The sequence below is a fragment of the Oreochromis aureus genome, linkage group 9 (genome assembly GCF_013358895.1).
Source record: "Oreochromis aureus strain Israel breed Guangdong linkage group 9, ZZ_aureus, whole genome shotgun sequence".
Taxonomy (NCBI): domain Eukaryota; kingdom Metazoa; phylum Chordata; class Actinopteri; order Cichliformes; family Cichlidae; genus Oreochromis; species Oreochromis aureus.
The window spans coordinates 20,190,429-20,208,371 of NC_052950.1; the positions used below are offsets into that span (position 1 = coordinate 20,190,429).

Genomic DNA, 17,943 nt, shown 5'->3' on the forward strand with positions numbered 1-17,943 from the left:
AGTTGTTCGCTGCTGGCCAGTAGGAAAGATGCAGGTTTAAAGAATTTAAACACTAAGAGAGCGCATTTAGACACAGTTCTCACAGCCACGAATGGCACCATGGGCCAAAAGTGTCATCATCAGTGCTGGCACACCCTTTGGTGTTGTTTCAGCTGTTCGAGTACCTCTGGGTTTTTGTAACCAGGTGCCGCAGCCAGGGTCAACACAAAAATCAGTGTTTTAGCAGCATTTTAATGATATATAAGTACAGAAGCTTGGCGAGTCACAGATTTTACAGAGGGAGGCTTCTTTGCGTCTGGTTTTGACCTCTCCTCTTATACCAGCACTGCAGTGGAGGTTCTGTCTGAAGGCCGACACCTGTTGTTCAGGAGAACTATGCGGCGAGTACTTGTGCCCTCAGCACTTACATAAGGGCCCCATTATACCTGCCACATTGGTCACTTTGTGTACTGACAGGAATCGCACAGCCGCATCCGTTTATGCTTGCCGTATGACGATTTTGCGGCAATGGCAAAACACTAAAGGTTACGGCGAGCATACTGGCTCCATAGATGGTAAGGAGCTGTAGCGACATCACTCTTTTTGTGCAAAGAGACCAATCTGGCAAGCATAAATGAGCCATAAAAACCCAGAGGTCCCATCTATTTTTATGTAGTCTATAATGATAACCAGAAACTGTGTTTGGAAGAAGAAAAAAGAAAAGTCTTTCAGTTTTTTTGGTCTGTCTATTAGAGAAAGTAACCTCACAGCTGGACTGAGCTAATATGTCTGCAAGAAGGAAAATAAATTGGTTGTGCTGCGGCGGCAGCAGCAGGTACGGCGCTGTCTACATGTTAGCTTTCTCCCGTCTCGCTCATTTCAAGCTTGTTAACGAGAAATGCATGTTAACGTGCTTGTCAACAATTTCATCATGTGTGAGCCTGCTGAGATTAAAAAGTAGAGCTGGAATAAAATTTCAGAAAAGTCGGGTAGAGCTGAGCGAGCTGAACTTCATAAATGATAAATTGAGAACCAGCTGGGGATTTTGTGCTGTAACACATCAAAATACTCATCGTCAGTAACATCTCAAGCAAAGGATTTAATCTAATTATAGAAAAGATGGGTTGTAGTACACAACCCTCTAGGAAAACTGTTGAAAAACGTCTACCTTTTAGCTAGATACACTCTGTGGTATCACATAAAATTCATTCAGACATGCTTGCTGATAAATGTGCATTCTGTCCTCTAATGCTGACGAGCTACACACTAATATTTCTTGCACTTTGTCTACACACTAGTGAGAGTTTTATGAAAGCGGAGAAAAATAGCCACACAAGACATTATTTTCATTTGTTTGAATAAATCCTTTGTTGAGGAGCTGCAGCCACAAATGATCACATCTTACTCCTATTCCAATAACAGATGGATACAAAAGATCTTTTGACTGTTGTAAAGCTGCTCAAAGCATTATCACAATAATAGATTCCAACACGTCAGTCGGAATTGAATTGAGCTATAAAAATAGAGGCGTTAAACTTGATTATACTGTAGTATGAGGGTTACACGAGTAAGAAAACCTCGTGTCAAGTGACCAACATCCCTGAGCAGGTCAAAAAAACCGACACAAAACACAGAGATGATAGAGCTGATTTAATAGTGTTTTCCATTTTTAGGTCTTTTTGTATGACTCCCCTGTTTTCCTGCACAAATTACTTTCTACATAATCATTCCCCACTGTGGAATCGGTTAATGAACCTTTACTTTTTGTGAAATAGACTGTGTTGTGAGGAATCACATATGAGAAATGGATTTTCGATAAAAAAATAAAATGCCCTACAGTATTATGCTAATTCTTCAGCTGCCCCACATTTTTTTAAATAATTTGTTAGGAAATGTCAGAAATAGGTGCAGTGAATTATTGAGATGTGCAAACATTAATGCAAAATCTGAGTTTGGACAATTCTAATGATCTTGAAAGTCAATATTTGGTTTGAACGCCTTTCTTCAGCACAACCTGAACTCTCTTGGGAAACTTTTCATTTCTTCAGGAATAGTTTTCCAGGTTTCCTGAAAGCTCTTTTTTGGATGTTGGCTGCCTTGTCTTCTATTTTTTCTCAAGATGATCCAAAGCTGCTTCAGTAATGCTGAGGTCCGGGCTCTGGGGAGATCGATCAATGACTGTGTTTTTCTGTTCAGGTTTTACTGCACTGCCAGTGTGTTTCAGTTCAATTCAATTGTATTTCTGTATCCAATCACAACAACAGTTGCTTCAAAGAGCTTTAATGTTTGCGATCATTGTCGTGCTGAAAGAAGAAGCCAGACATTGTCCAGATAATATGGCTCAAAATATTTTCTGTTTTCATAATTCTATCAATTTTGTCGGGATCGACAACAACACTGACTGAAGTGAAGCACTAAGCCACGACAGCTCCTCCACAGTTTTACAGATGGCTGTAGATGCTCGACGTTGTACCTTTCTCCTGACCTCTGAAGACAATTTCAACCAAAAATTTCAAATCTGAATCATTACTAAGACCTGCTGCCACTGATTTTCAGTCCAGTTCTGGTGCAATATGGCAGACCTGAACCTTTTCCCTCTGTTTCCCTTCCTTAAGAATGGCTTCTTGTTAGCCACTCTTCCACTGAGATCATTTCAGTGAACAGTAGATGGATTCACTGAAGGGCCAGATGCATCTCTCAGGTCCTGTGTCAGGTCTTTGCTGGATGTGTTCCTTATTTCTTAACAGCATGACTTTAACATACTGTCCATCTGTTTTCGATAGTTTTTTTTAAGGCCTGACACTTAGTCCTCCACTTTGTCAGTTTCCTCAAATTTTTTAAGGAATGGTAAATGGTCTGTATTTATATAGCGCCTTTATGGTCCCTAAGGACCCCAAAGCGCTTTACATATCCAGTCATTCACCCATTCACACACACATTCACACACTGGTGATGGCAAGCTACGTTGTAGCCACAGCCACCCTGGGGCGCACTGACAGAGGCGAGGCTGCCGGACACTGGCGCCACCGGGCCCTTTGACCACCACCAGTAGGCAACGGGTGAAGTGTCTTGCCCAAGGACACAACGACCGAGACTGTCTGAGCCGGGGCTCGAATCGGCAACCTTCCAATTACAGGGCGAACTCCCAACTCTTGAGCCACGATCGCCCCGAAGGACACAAGGACACAAAGCACACTGTATATACACCAATATACGCCAAGGTTTCAGCTGAGAATCACATCATTGGTGCAAAAATACTATTTTCTACCTGTCAGACTGTTATTTTGGGCATAAATCATGGATTCAGCAAAAGAAGTGGAAACATGATTGACAGTTTTTGCAACAGGCTGCTAGTAACAAAGTGCCTAAAGACACCTTTTAAATTTGGTTCTTTGCTAAGTCGTCTGTTATCTGTAGATACAACACTGGTTCTTCCCTTGAGCTAGGTGCCTTTTTTATGCTTGAATTATTCATAGGTCAGTGTTCAGTGGCTTGATGAAAAGCAAACAAACAAAACACATTCTTCTGAAAATTCCACTGGACTGAACTGAACATGAGTGAAAAAACAGCCAATGGCCAAAGAAAAAACTTTGAAAGATCTTCAGATAGCCTGGAGAACTATCTCAGTTATTCTCAAGACCACTTTAAGAAACTGCAGCAACGTCTATCTCCTTAGAAGCAAAATATATAGAAATGAGGGTGGCTGAAGACTTTTGCACAGTACTGGAGAACATCTTTAAGGTTTCTTGCACCATTGCCATAAAATGTTCTCTTTTTTCCCCTGTTTAATCTGATGTGGTAAGATGATAAAGTGCAAAAAAAAAAAACAGCTGACAATATTCTGTGATGAATAAAGAAAATGCATGAAGAAAAATGCTGATTGTTATTACATTCGTTGTGATATTCTCTGGTAAATATCATCCTTTGGGATTCTTTCATTGATTAACTTCGTGCTAATCAATAAAATCTCTGGATTCTTCACCCCTCTTTTTTCTTTTCTTTTTTTTTGTGTGTGTTATGACCCAGCTCAGGAAATGCAAAGTGGCCCTGTTTACCATCTGTTCCGTGTGTCCTATTCAGAAAAAGAATTAAAAAACCAAACCATCATGTTCAACTGTGTCAGCCTTTTTTTCATTTGCGCATGCTCTGCTGCACACAAGCCTTGGATGATAAAATTAACAATAAACAAACAAACACTCCGTTTGTGATAAAGCGAGTCAAGTTCACAACTTCTGTTTAATTTATGAAAGTAACAGCTGTAGAGGCTGAGCCATGAGGCACACTGCTAGGTATTTGTTAACTGTTGGCATGCACTTGCCTGGAATAATGCATAAAGCGAGCTGGGGAAAAGAAAATATCATTAAGAAAGAATTTTGCAGCATTTTAGTTTTGGTAAGAATTCAATCACTGCCAAGCCACTGGGGTCATTTTATAAACAGGCACTGGCATGTCTTTAACTCTCTATGGAGCCACTGCCAGCATGCACATTTGAGCGCCAGCAGAGAGCCTGCTGCTGTTCAAAGGAGCATATTCATCCGTGTCCAGGGAAGACAGCATACATGAAAATGTGGCCTGCCTAAACTGACTTAGGATTAGAACCTGACGCCTCTGGCAAGGCAAACCTGTGCTTTAGCTACTGAATTTTGCAGTAATAGCTGCAGTAATAGTTGTTCATGACACGTGCACAGTGATTAAATGTACTTTCCTACCACAGCAAAGCAAAATATATATATATAAAATTATATGGAAAAATGGTTGGAGCTTGCAACCAACACCTATTTATTATATTACAGCTATTTTATGCATATCTACAAGCTTTTAGAGCTTTTTTTTTTAAAAAACTTGCTATTTCCACTCTAATATATGTGTCTACCAGTAAAGAAGCTTGTCCCTAGTTTGCCACCACAGCCTCTGGTAACAATAGACCAGACCTGAGGTAATGGGTGAACTGCATGTGGTGTGGCTCGCAGCACAGAGTGACCAGATAGGACGAGATGTCCTATACTGCCATGACTCTCTTATCTCAACAACAAATTGGACTCAGTCTCTTCTTTTCTGAGGCAAAGTTGACTCTGTGACTGTGTTTTTGTTCCACTTGTTATCTCGTGGCAGCTCGGTTTCATCCAAATAGAAACTGCACAGCAGGACTGCGGAGAAGAAAATCCTGGTGAGGGAGGGAGAGAGCACATGTATGTATGTGTGATCGGAATGACGCTTTCTCACCCTCCGCTTCACCCTTTTGCTTGCTTTTAATTCAGGTTCTGGGGGCAAAAACAGAAGTGACTGTGGGAGAATGAAGAAATTGGAAATTCTGAAATACTCCAGAGGAGGTACAAGCTGATAAATCTTTTTTCGCCTCAAGCCACAAAAGGGATGGACACTGCTTACTGGATTTTTTACATTTTTTTTTTAGCTTTCTTTGTTTTCTTTTTTTATATTTCATTACATGAACTCCAGTGATGCACTGTGTTGGACCAAAAAGAAAAAAAATGTTAAGGAATTTTTAATCAGCTTTTGATGCAATATGAAAAACTCAGCGGCATAAATTAATAATTATGAGTTTGTAGATTTTGTTTATTTGACAGCACAAATTTCTATGAAGATTTGACCCCAAAGGCAGGAAAAAGCATCATCTTGTGGTTATATTACATTGCCAAGCAGTCAAGTTGCATTTTATATCAATATCTGCCAGGCTTACACAGTACACAGTATGTTGCAAATATTCAAAAGATGTTAAATCAAACATATTAAATGTGTTTATGTTTGACCAGTAAAAATGATTATGATAGAACACAAATCTGTGTGCAGTTTCCAGATGAGCGCCCAAGTCAGTAAATATGAAATATGGTCACAATCTTCCCTTCTGTCCTTGAGTTGTGCCAGTGAATAATAGAAAAAGTCTTTTTTTGCAGAAGGTATTGTGCTCACCAGGGATGGAGAAATGGAGGGACGTGGGATGTGGGACAGACAGAAAAAATAAAGTATCTCGGCATGTCTGTCACCAGTGGGGAGGCAAAAATAAATAATAAAGATAATACAAACGCAGAAATGTACAAAAGTGAAAACAGGACTGCTAATGCAGTTTTTGCCTGGTATTCACTGCCCGGTTCCACTCTGCAGTCAAACCCGTAGATGGCTACACCGTCTGTGCCTTCAACTGCTGAATTAGTCAAGTTTGAGGAGCTTTTCGTGCCCTTGCCAAACTTAGTGTTCAAGTCCTGTGGTGCTCTTTGGGTATGAATCGTGGGCCCTGACCAAATTTGAGAGCAACAAATTGGATAGAGGCTGCACTCGCATGCTTCGTGCCACCCTAAATCATCTACATGCACCTCCCGAAGATCTCAAGCATCATCCTCAATCCTCATCTCGCTCTTGTTGGCCATGTGATGCATAAAGATAAGATGGCTGTGATACCATCAGGATCTGATGGTATCCACGCGATGATTTACATGCAATCTGTAGCATGAGAATATATGTGGATAACAAAACATGCAACTCATTCATTCAAGCAACTACGTTACCAGGGATACCAAAGTTACACAATTTATGCACAAAATTTCAGGATAAACCGTCTAATGAATATTTAAACATTTCTGGCTGTACTGCCGTGGCTGCACAACCAGCCAACATGCTGGCATCACTTTAACAATAAAGTATGCCCTCAGTCTCAAACAGCCAGCCCATAATGAAGCTGGTATTTTATTGTCAAGTATATGGGATGTGAATGTAAAATGCTTTGGTAAAGACTTAAAGGGAAAAGATTAGGAACCTGAAAGAAAACGCTGTCAAGAAAACGCTGTCAAGAAATCTTGTGCGCTGACTCATGTCTTTTGTCTAAACACAAGTAATGTCCTCACCATCATCTCCGACTAAGAACTGATGGATTTTTGGGGCTTCTTTTTGTCTCTGACCCCTTTCACTCATACACAATAATAACAATCTCTGCAAGGCCATGAATAGTTAATACGCTCTATGTATAAAGCAGATACTGCCGAGCTACAGCGCCACTGATGAGTTTTGACAAGACTGTGACATTTAAATATTTTTACTTCCTTCTCTTCATTGTTCTGCATTCTAAGTCTTTTTAAGTGGTACTGCATCCTCTTCTCATAATGTCCTCCATTATGAGCCAACTTCAGTTCTTTCAAAACATCCTTTTCATGTAGCATCACAGCAATAAGATTTTTTTTTTTTTTAATTGAGCTGAGGTGGAATAAAAAGAACAAAAAATATAGCTGTATACATTTAGTGTTGTTTGGTTGTCTGCATTTTAATTTAACACCCGACTGGGCTTGGTTCAACCGATGCATACATGGAGATAGAGCAGAGAGACCTTCGAGAGGACTTGAATGAAAAAGAGACATTTCACAGGCTGATGAGTCTAAATGCTGATACAAGAGAGCTGGCTCCCGATGAGATTAGGCAGGTGGCGTTGTTATTTTGAGATTGCTTGAACTCACTACCAGACTAATTCATGGGGGTGATTGCTCAGAGTGGGTAAATGGCAAGATGTGGGGAGTCTCAGTGTGTGTTCATCAGGGAGGCAGACACAGACATATATATTTATGCATACAAACACAGATGAGGAGTGGTTGCGTCGCTGATATTCAATCATTCCACTGCAGGAGATCGAAGGCAGAAACAGGTGATTCCCCGATTCTTCAGCGCTTCATCAGTTCTGAAACGATAAACCTAAACGCCCTCATGCTCTGTTGCTATGGCACCAAGGCTCAAAGAAAGCTCAGTACATATCTGTGAAGATTCCCAGTCAGTAGGTTATATGGTGCTAAGTCAAAGAAAGGCATGTGGTAATGTTTGTTTCTTCACCAAGAAAGTCCTGAACCATGCCCAGCAAGTCTGCTCTCCTTCAACTTGCCACTTCCAATTTCCCTCGTATAAAACACAAACAGGAAGAACAGAAACCATCTGCTGGTTACATTTCTGAATTTGTGCACATTTCCACCTCTGCAAGCATGTGTTTTGTGCAGTCTACTCGGGTTTGATTCAGAGCTGAAATCCTTGGCAAAGTTTTTATGAAACAGTCCCAGAAACAGCAATGTCATGCCTGAGTGAAGGCACTTCTCTTGGCAAGCGAGCCATTCTGAAACTGGAATCAAGGAGGAGGGGGACGTCATTTGGCACAAGTGCGTGGCACTTTGGTAAAGAACAGAATGTATTGTCATTCCTTCTGCCCTCCCTCTCAATCAGCCCAGAGGATGTTTGCAGGCACCTCTTTGAAGTCTGATGATGTGCATGTCGGCGCTTTTATCATTACTCACATTATATGCACTGAGTGTGTGAGCTTCTGGTTTTGAATTCCCTTGAAGAAGCATTACAATATGAATGAGATCAATTGCACAAGAACAGACTGTGGTTGATTACCCACGGCTGATGATCAGGACAAGGGTGGAAGCAGCGTGACCAGGAGCTCCAGTGGCTTTTGTGTGTGTGTGCGTGTGTGTGACTTGCTTAGGATTTTACTGAGAAAATCCTCCCAGGTGTGTACTCTAACAAGGATTCAGTGCTGCATTAGGAGCCATGCTGACCCAACCTGTGCTGGAACAAGCGGAGCCTGCATTACAGCCCATATGTTAGCACCACGAGTCCCAGGGGAAAACAGCCTTTGTTTTGCATTCCATTGTTTCAATGCATTCATATTCAGGGGAGCTTATAGCACAGTGACACATATTGAAATTGACTGCATGGCGCCAAACACCATATTGCTTCATTTTGAAACCCTCTGAAGACATATTTATGGTATTTTACAGAGATGAGCATCATTAGAAGCTGCAACAGTTTTCCCAGGTTGTTGCTATGGTGTTTTGCAGAACAAATACATTTGTACAAGCTTAACTGGAGCCTTTTTTCTAAGATTAAAGATTCATTTTAATTATCGCTGTGCAGCATGAGGTTGTAAGCTTAAATGACTGAATTTAGCTTCCTTAGTTTACTTAAGAAGTATTTCTGAATTTTCTCTAACAGTGTTTATCTGCTCTACCTCAGCTCCACTGATGTAAACAGCGGTGTGTAAAATTTGCCTCCTTTTTTATGCAAGCTGCAATAACATCAGTACATCCTTGTTTTATAAATGGTAATCCCATTTCTGAATCCAGCATAATTTCTTTTCCACAAACACTATTTTCATCTCCATTTTATTCATTTGTCTATCCTTAGCCACATCCACAAGATTCAGAAATATCCATGTGGCATTTTCATTAGTCCGACAAATTGTGCATTGCTGAAAGGCCTGCAGTGGAAAGTGTTTCTGGACAGCTGATTGCCTCTTAGTTTCCATTTGTGGTGTGGCTGTTTTTGAGAGGTTCGCACAGCCCAAGGAAATGTTAAATTAGCATATTGCTGCTGTCTAGTAAGGAGCACATTATAACTAAATTGTGTCAAATGGGGTGGCAGATTCGAACATAATCTTTCATTGCTCAATAAAACCTCTAACGCTCAACAAAGGTTTATATGGAAAAGAAGCTTTTTTTTGTGCTACTGTCAGAAATGGCAAGAAACGTGTTGATTTCAGTCTCCTCAAACAGACTGTTGGAACAAAAGGAACAATGCAACAGTTCATTATGTGTCAGTGTCAGATGACTTCTTGCCTACTGTCTCCCATAGTTTGTGTTTTTTGTGCTTGTCATTGGTGGTCTCTTTATTTTTCTTCTTCTTCCCTTCAACCTCTGACGGCACCCTTATAGAGCTCTGTGCTCTGATGAAAGTGGAATTCTTCCTCCCCACTGTCGCCAAGTGCATCATAAAGGAGTCACTCTCTCTCTAATATTCCAGGGTCTATACTTATATATAAATGTAAATGAAACTGAATAGATTCAAAGTGACTTGAACATCAAAGCACAAAGAGAGTGCTGTATCTTAACAGTCTGGAGGGGATAGTAAGCAAAGGGGATACTAAGTGCTGTTTGATGTTCAGCTACACACCAGGCAAAATGACTCATTTTTTGTTACTGAGAGAGTATGCAACACTAGCTTTCCATGAGCATACAAAGAAATTAAAACACCCACATGAGACCAATAAACAGAGCACAAGAAAAGAAATGTATGACAATCCTGACCACCCTCTCTGCCCTGTTTTCTCTATCAAAAGATATAACTATATAAATAGGTTAGTTTGTTGGCTATCTTGGCTTTTAATGGGCAACACTACAGCTAAAAAAAGTGTCATTTGCTTTTCGTTACAGGTACACAGAAGAGCCAGGGGGCATCAATCACTGGCCTACAGTGTCAAATAAGCAAGACTGCAACAGAAAGAAACTCTAGTGCCTCTGAAGGACCACAATTTTCAAACTATCTGATACAGATCTTTACACAGACACAAAAAAAGATTACGGCCATAAGTGGCCACAAGTGCAAAACATATCTTAAGAGATATTGGCAACTAAAACAGCAGGACCGGAGAAAGTGAGCAAAGATCTTTGCCACAGCAGGCGATACAACTTAACCTAACAAAAAACTATGAGCCATATAGGCAGTTTTCCAGGCAGCTGAGCACATACATCTCCACAAATATACTGGCTGTTCGACTGACTCAGGCTGGTTGACTAATGTAACCACGTCTCCCAAGCCTACTATGTGCAGTCACCCAGAAGGGGCTATTACTTTGTAAGAGCCCTGTTTTATGAATGCTTATGTGTACAAGTTAATAAAAGCAGTAAAAACTGGAACACGTCTACAATATATATGCTAATTTAACATTTCCTTGGGCTGTGTAAAACGTCCATATTACCATACCTGGTAATTGCTTAATAAAAGCTAAGGGATTTGGGCTGATCAACACCTCACTGTGATGTCATAATAATATATCACAACCTGCTGTGAATTATTTCTTAAACATTTGCTGGCAAACTTTAAGAAAATTTGTGTTTAGCACTGTTGTCTACCATGGTCTTGTGCTTTTTATAGCCACAGCTGGTCCACGCCAACTCCACTTTCCACAGCCCACTTCTCACTTAAAATGTACTCTTGGGCTTCAGCACTTAGCAACATGTTCACTCTACTAACCCAGGAAAGCTGAATATCCCCTAAATTACAGAAGAACAAATAAAGAGGTGAACTTAAAATGCAGTGCATATTCTGCACAGGAAACCACCAATTGTTGCGCTCTTTAGATATGACCATGAAAAATGGTTTGAGTATTTTACAACTGGAGAGCTTAGAATCTGAATCACTGCTTTGAAACACTCAACTAAACGTGAGATAACAAAAGAGAAAATGAGGTAGTGAATGAGTCCTTCAGGAACAAAAAGAGTGTATTTTCATGTTATATAGCAAGATTGCTGCTGGGAGCCGGCCAGACACCAACTATAGATCTCTCTGTATCCACTCTTTACATGGTTATATTGTTTCAGCAGTTTCTAAGTGTATCCTGCAGTGTTCATTACATTATTGATTATTCAATTAGGAAGATCACAATGTGCTGAGTGAGCAGAATCAAGAGGAGGGAGATGTCCCATTAGCTAAACTATGTGGACTCTGTGGGGTTGGACGTAGCTCTGATCAGTGGAAATCATGTCAAAATAAAAGCAGTGGATGTACAGCAGAGCCTCCAACTCTGTCAACTGAAAGTTTGCCACTGCTAACTCAGCAGTCGAGCTGCTTATTGTTCACCCCTCAAATCCAGTGTTGCACACTTTAGTCTTTGAAATCTCAGTTATATTTCAAAACTCTCTGCAGAAAAAAAACACTGCATTGTCTGTCGATGTACTATCTCTGCTGTAAACTACTACAACTGTTCCTACAGCTTGTGTCATTTCCTTTTATCCCACAACATATCATTAGACGTACAAAGCCTGTCAGCAGGTATGATCTCTATAAAGAGAGTCTGCATGTGACTATGTAGAATCTGAGGACAAGGGATAAGATTATTGGTATCAGAAGCTTTTTGGCCTTCTTTTATGACCTGCTGGTTGTCTGAATGCTGCTGAAATATCACAGTTGAGCAGGCTTTGGTTGCACGCTGGTAAATAGTCCATGTGAAGAGCAAAAGAGTGATGGTGCATGCCAAAATAGATTTGATAACCACTGCCTATAATCTCATGCTGATTCAGTTTTACATTCCCTTTTTCAGTACAGCTGCATTGAGCTGTAAACAGTGACTGTCAGGTTTAATTAGAATTGTGGGCCGGATATCTTCTGGCTACAGAGGAAACTTCGACGAATTGGCGGTTGCAAGTCTGAGGGCTCCCAGACTGGACTTGCTTGTCAAAGCAGCCAATTGGGAACAAAGTTTCTCTAATATTAATTTCGATGTTTAAATGTTGACAAAGGGGGGAGGAGGTGAATTTTAAAACCCAGAGCAGTCTATTTGTGATGTAATATAGAGGAAAATTTGGAAAAATTTGCAAATAAATGAATTATGTAGATGAGGTAGGGTGTAATATAATATACCATATACTGTAATGTAATATTTACATGCTTTTACTATACATTAAAAATGGATAATTGCATATTTTAAAAAGAAATACTTTTAAATAATTATAGATCAATGCATACAGATGTATACATTAATATGACATGGGACTGTGTCGCAGATAAGGATATTTATTTACAGCATGTACATGATTTAGATTGTATAGTCAAAACAGATATATAAGATGAGCTAGATAGGGGTAGGAATTAATAAGCATTTGCTTCCTAATACTCCCTTTTAAATAGGAAATTGTTAACATTATTCCCATGTGAATATGATGGCTTTCACTAATTTTGCGTTCACTTGTTTTTATGTTCATTAACATTTGTAACTCGTATGTTCGAAATAAAACTGTGGTTGATTTGCAACTGGAAATATTAGCAGCAACACACAATTAGCTGTTTGATAATCTAGTCACCTAAAGGCCCATCAATCACTGCTACATTTATCATATTGCCATGCTGCATGGACTATCATGCTGCTGACCATCCGATCCGTAGTGAGAGTAGGAAGGAGGTGGAAGTATGGTCTGGATAGAAAAGGAATGAAATTCAGTAGAAAGAGAAACAAAATACATGTGAGTGAATGAGATATAGTAGATATACTGGACAAAGGATGTTGAAGATGGAGGTACCAGGCAGGTAGACCACAGAGAAGGTTCATGGATGCCGTGCAGACGTTTGGTGTAACAGAGGCAGATGATCTGCTGTGATAACACTTAAAGAGAGAAGCTGAATAGTAGCAAAAGACTTTTTGTAGTTTGAATGTGTACAATGTGTTATTGTACAGTGCACAGGGCAAAGTTGGTTTAGTCCTTCATGCAGACTTAGTTAAAAAGAATGCAGTCCCAAATTTGAGAGATATGGAGTTGCTAATCTTAAGCCCATCATAAAAGTAATAAATAAAGTTAACAATTACCTAGCACACTGATACAGGGTATAAATTGTCCATTGTGTGTGGTGTGTGTGTGTGCATGGATGTGTGTGTGTTTTTGTATGTGTACATGCCTGTGAGTCATTTCTCATCATCAAGACAGGAAGGAGCTGGCAGACAGAAGCCAATCAAACCATCATCACAGCCCACTGATTCACAGGAAATGTATGCACAACACAATAAAGCACAGACAAGCACACAATAATCTTCAGAGCAGAGTGAGCATCATCAGTCTACTTGCTGCGTGTGCATTAATAACGTGTGAAACCAGTTCAGGCCGCATGCAGGGACTCTCGAGAAATATATGCCAAACCTCAAAAGTGTTACCTTATTGCTTAACGCAGTATCAGACTACGGTGCTTGTGAATATGATATAAATACCAAAGAAATGGATTAAAATCTAACACATTTATTATTAAAACTTGTGTTTAAAAGCTCATTATCTCAAAAGGGATATATAAATATTAAAAGCTATATTAGTATTCTGGCTTTCACATTACAACCGTAAAATCCACTAATGTTCGCACAGTTTCAGATTTCCTGCTGTGCACGTTTGCTTTTGAGGCCTGTTTGACAGCAGCTCACACTAACAGAGTAGGTTTTGGTAAAAAATAATCAAAGGAGCTGCGTCCTGTGTCTCTTCTTTCCCCTCTTAAGCCCATCAGTGTGCAGAACATTTGAAAGGAATTCCTGGAGATGTCTGTATTATGTTGGTGATAATGCAGCTTTTCTCCTGAGAGCGTCAACATAAAAGCAAGAATCTTGCAATGCTCCTTCCCCCCCGTGCTATCATGTGCAGAAACCTTCTACTGGGAACCAATCCATCTCATTAACACTGTTTGCTGTTAATCTGTCGCTGCCAAAGCATAAATTTCTTGGCTTTGCACATCTGCCAGTTCTAGGGGATGTGCAATCTCGATAGTCCATTGGTCCTATTGTCACGCTGATAGATTGCCAATAACTGATTCAAGCTGTGATAAACTCCAATAAGGTTATCTTCAGTTCACTTATCTCTTCCACAAACACTCATGGTCAAACAGAGAGCAGAGGTGACAATGGGAATGTTATTCCTCTGCTCTTCTTCTCTGTGTATTTTCTTTAATCCTGTGATTTTAATGCAACTACACATTAATTTTAAAGTCTGTGGAGAACATGAACAGTGTGTATACACACATTTGCAAGGCTGTAAGTGTTAAGTCATATAAAGGAAAGGCCAGCATGTAAATAAGTACAATATAACTGTTTAATGTTTAAAACAATTTACTGATTTAAAAATAGCACTGATGATAAAACTAACAAAACATCATCTTGACATTATTCATCCTTTAGATCTCTGTCCTGCAGTTTAAAGCCATAATTCAAAATGTCCAGCGTGGTGGGTGTCGCATGGCAAAAGATCCCAGCTGTGTAGCTTAATTGAGATTCACGGTGTAATTTAGTGCACCATATGTGGATTTGTGTGTTTGTCTCCAGAGTCTACACCGTTATCAGTCACGGTCATCTACGTTGGCCTGTGTCAGTGTAATTGTAGGACATAATTATAATCATTATTATCATTATTGATTTGAGATTTCAATAAAAGCAGCTGCTCGATAGATCGATCGAAAGATAGACAGATGTGCATAGATATCAGTGTAGAAGTCAAACAGGGTGAACTGACACTTCACTGAATAGGTCTCACTTCCGTTGCAGATAATCGTTCCCACATTGTCGTCAGCAATCTTAATTAGCATCCCAGTGCTCCCTGTTCTGGCCAATAAATTCTACTCAAATCCACTTCTACAGCTCATCAGTTGCACCTTAATGTCTTCTGTTATCGTGTGACTTTTCTCTTCCAAAGACAAAATTAGATTTCAACGTACAGTGTATTTCTTTTTACGTTATTCAAGCTTCACCACTTATTGCTACACGATTAACTGCAATTACCACCTCAGCTGTTAGTCGGTTGTATTAGTGTGAAAGCTCATGCATCAAACAGAAAAAAAAATCTTTCACATGCTTCAGTGTCCAACAAAATGTGGCAAATGTCATAATCACTCCTGTCTGTTTCTGAGTTGAAATGTTGCCATTTTAATGGTTTAGAAAGGTATAGCTTTTGACCTTTTAGGTAGAAAATGTCATCAGTTTATCATTTTATCCTACATGACACTTGCATCCTTGAGTCCAGGTGGATATTTGTGCCAAATTTGAAAAAAATCTCTCAAGGAGGCTTTGTAGCTATTTTTTTAAATTTCATTTTAGAGTCTTATTCAATTTTAAGCTAAAGCTAGCTGCTAATGGAGCAGAAAGTTAGCAACCTATGCTAGCTGCACCATGGAGAGTTTGAGATGCATTTTTAGAAGGTAAGAAGTTAAAAAAAAAAGTCTTTATGTTATCAGCACATGTTCAAACTACCTGCTAACCCATGTGACCCACGTGATGCCCCTGAATTTTATTTAATCTATGTGAGTAAAAAAAAAATTCACAAGCTGTGATTAATTGCATAAAATGAAATTTCTACTTTTGTTGGGTGAGAAAATCCTGGCATCTCATAACTGTCTTGAGTCACATTGAAAAGCTATGAGCGCTTTTCAACAGGCTGATTTTTGCTAAATGGGTCTAAAAGTGCAGAGATGATACAAACACCTAACATCCTTAGCTTGTACCGGGATTTTAAAAGTGATATTCACTTAGTTAAAAATCAGTTAACCTGTCTGTTTTCAGCTTGTTCTGCTTGTGGATATATTACTGGTATTAAATATCTATAAAATTGTCAGTTTGTGCAAGATTAAAGGCTGAATAAATAAGTTGCTGCTGCTGCTGCTAGCACCAGCTGTGGAGCTGGTGCAGACGTGAGGAAGAGACGGAGGAAGATGAAGTTCACATGGTAAGAAAATAGATAAAGAACATATCTAGGAAGGAAGAGATTCAAGGATTCAAGTAAAATGGATGGCTACTTTGGCCATGAGTCATTAACACATGTTGGAGTGCAACTAAGAACTAACCCAACAACAACTCTACCAACCTGAGTTTAGTGTGGAAGAAGTTGTGAAAATGTGGAGCTGAAAAACTCACAAAGAAAAAGAAAAAGCTAAACATAGATGCAGCAAAATGTGTCAAATTAACGATATGTTATCTCTCAGGGCTGCTGCACCACCATCAACAGTAATGGGAGCAACAACAAGTTACAAGGACTCGCTGAAGAAGTGCAGGAGGAGGTGCCGCCTGGACCAAAAATGACAGGGCTGACATTTTGTCCCAGTCCTGGCCCCGAACTGTTAGAGTCCTGACTTCAGTTCAGGAGATGAGGCTTGAGGTGAGAAGGAAGAGGTCAACACTTAAGTAAGACACTGTTGACTCTTTCCTTCACTTTTCTTCTTCTTTGGTGAAAGGGACCAATTCTTCAAAGATAACACTTATGTATAATTCTTCATATCTTGAGTCTAAAGGTGCAGGTACGAGTTTAAATGTCCCTCTACCTCACACGAATACCTATGAGCTCTCTACTTTTCTCCTCTGGCATACTGTTATATTTTGTAGGTCTTTAGCCATGTAAGTAAAACTGCAATTAGTCCTTCCCAGCCTCTGCATTCAAATATGGTGGGGGAACATTGTAAACCTCCTCCAATGTATTTTTAATAGATTTGTTATAAGTTCATGAGAATGTTTAAAGATGTAATGTAACTTTTCTGTTCTTTATTTATGATTACATCATCCTTTTTACATTAAATAACCTCATAAAAATTACTCTCTGTACCTTTAGATCAAACAATATAGAGGCAGAGTTAACAAAATAAAGAACATATTGGAGCGTTTAGCAGCTGAAGAGCCAGATACAACCCTCATGAGTTGGCAGACACCAAATCTGAGTCAGAACTCTGAAGTGTGAGGAGCAGGTGCCACTGATCCTGGAAGCAAAATCCCCATTTTGTTCCAGACAGAAAACATTATTTACCTCACTTGTATGGTTTGAATTGATATTGATATTGATTCTCTAAATCACAAGTCAAATTAACAACAACATCTTCTGTTTTCTTCTGTTAAATGCTCAGTTTCCAAGTGTTTGTATTATTTTTTCCATTTGTGTTAAAACTTTGGGCTTTCAGTCAAAAGGTTTTAAAACAACCTTTGATTCACTGCAAAATTTATAAGCCAACAATATTAACAAGCAAAAGGTTAAATGTTGAGTACCTTGGGAGTTCAGACCTGGCTTCACCACCTGAGCCTATGGTTCAAAAGCAGCCAGCATATATGACTCCACAAAGCTTTTACAGTTCCAATACATTTTGATAACCTAAAATGAAGTATTTACTGGACAACACTGCAGAAAGCAACTAAACACAAAGGTAGGTGCTGATGGAGAAGAGACCTCCTCCACCTAATGATTAGCAGGGATAAAAGACAGAGGAGCGAGAGAACAGGTTAATAATGATGATAAAACAAACAATAAAGTGAGGGCAATCGTGCAGGTGCACAGAGGCGTAACAGCCACCATTAACAGAATGAAAGTGCATTAGGCAGAAACTGTATTCAAGGTTACATTCACATATCTTTGCAGTATGTAATTTAATTTTTTATTCATTTTATGAAGACCAAGTTCCACATAATGGGGGATGTCAGAGATA

The 17,943-nt window shown here is 39.5% G+C and overlaps 1 long non-coding RNA gene across 1 annotated transcript; it reads left to right on the forward strand.

Annotated features, from left to right (window-relative positions):
• Nucleotides 1-15,616: 15,616 nt before the first annotated feature.
• LOC120441694 lies at nt 15,617-17,012 on the forward strand. Its single transcript, XR_005614194.1, has 3 exons — nt 15,617-15,681; nt 16,096-16,205; nt 16,462-17,012. It is a non-coding gene; the product is annotated as an uncharacterized LOC120441694 (long non-coding RNA).
• The last annotated feature ends 931 nt before the right edge of the window (nt 17,013-17,943 follow it).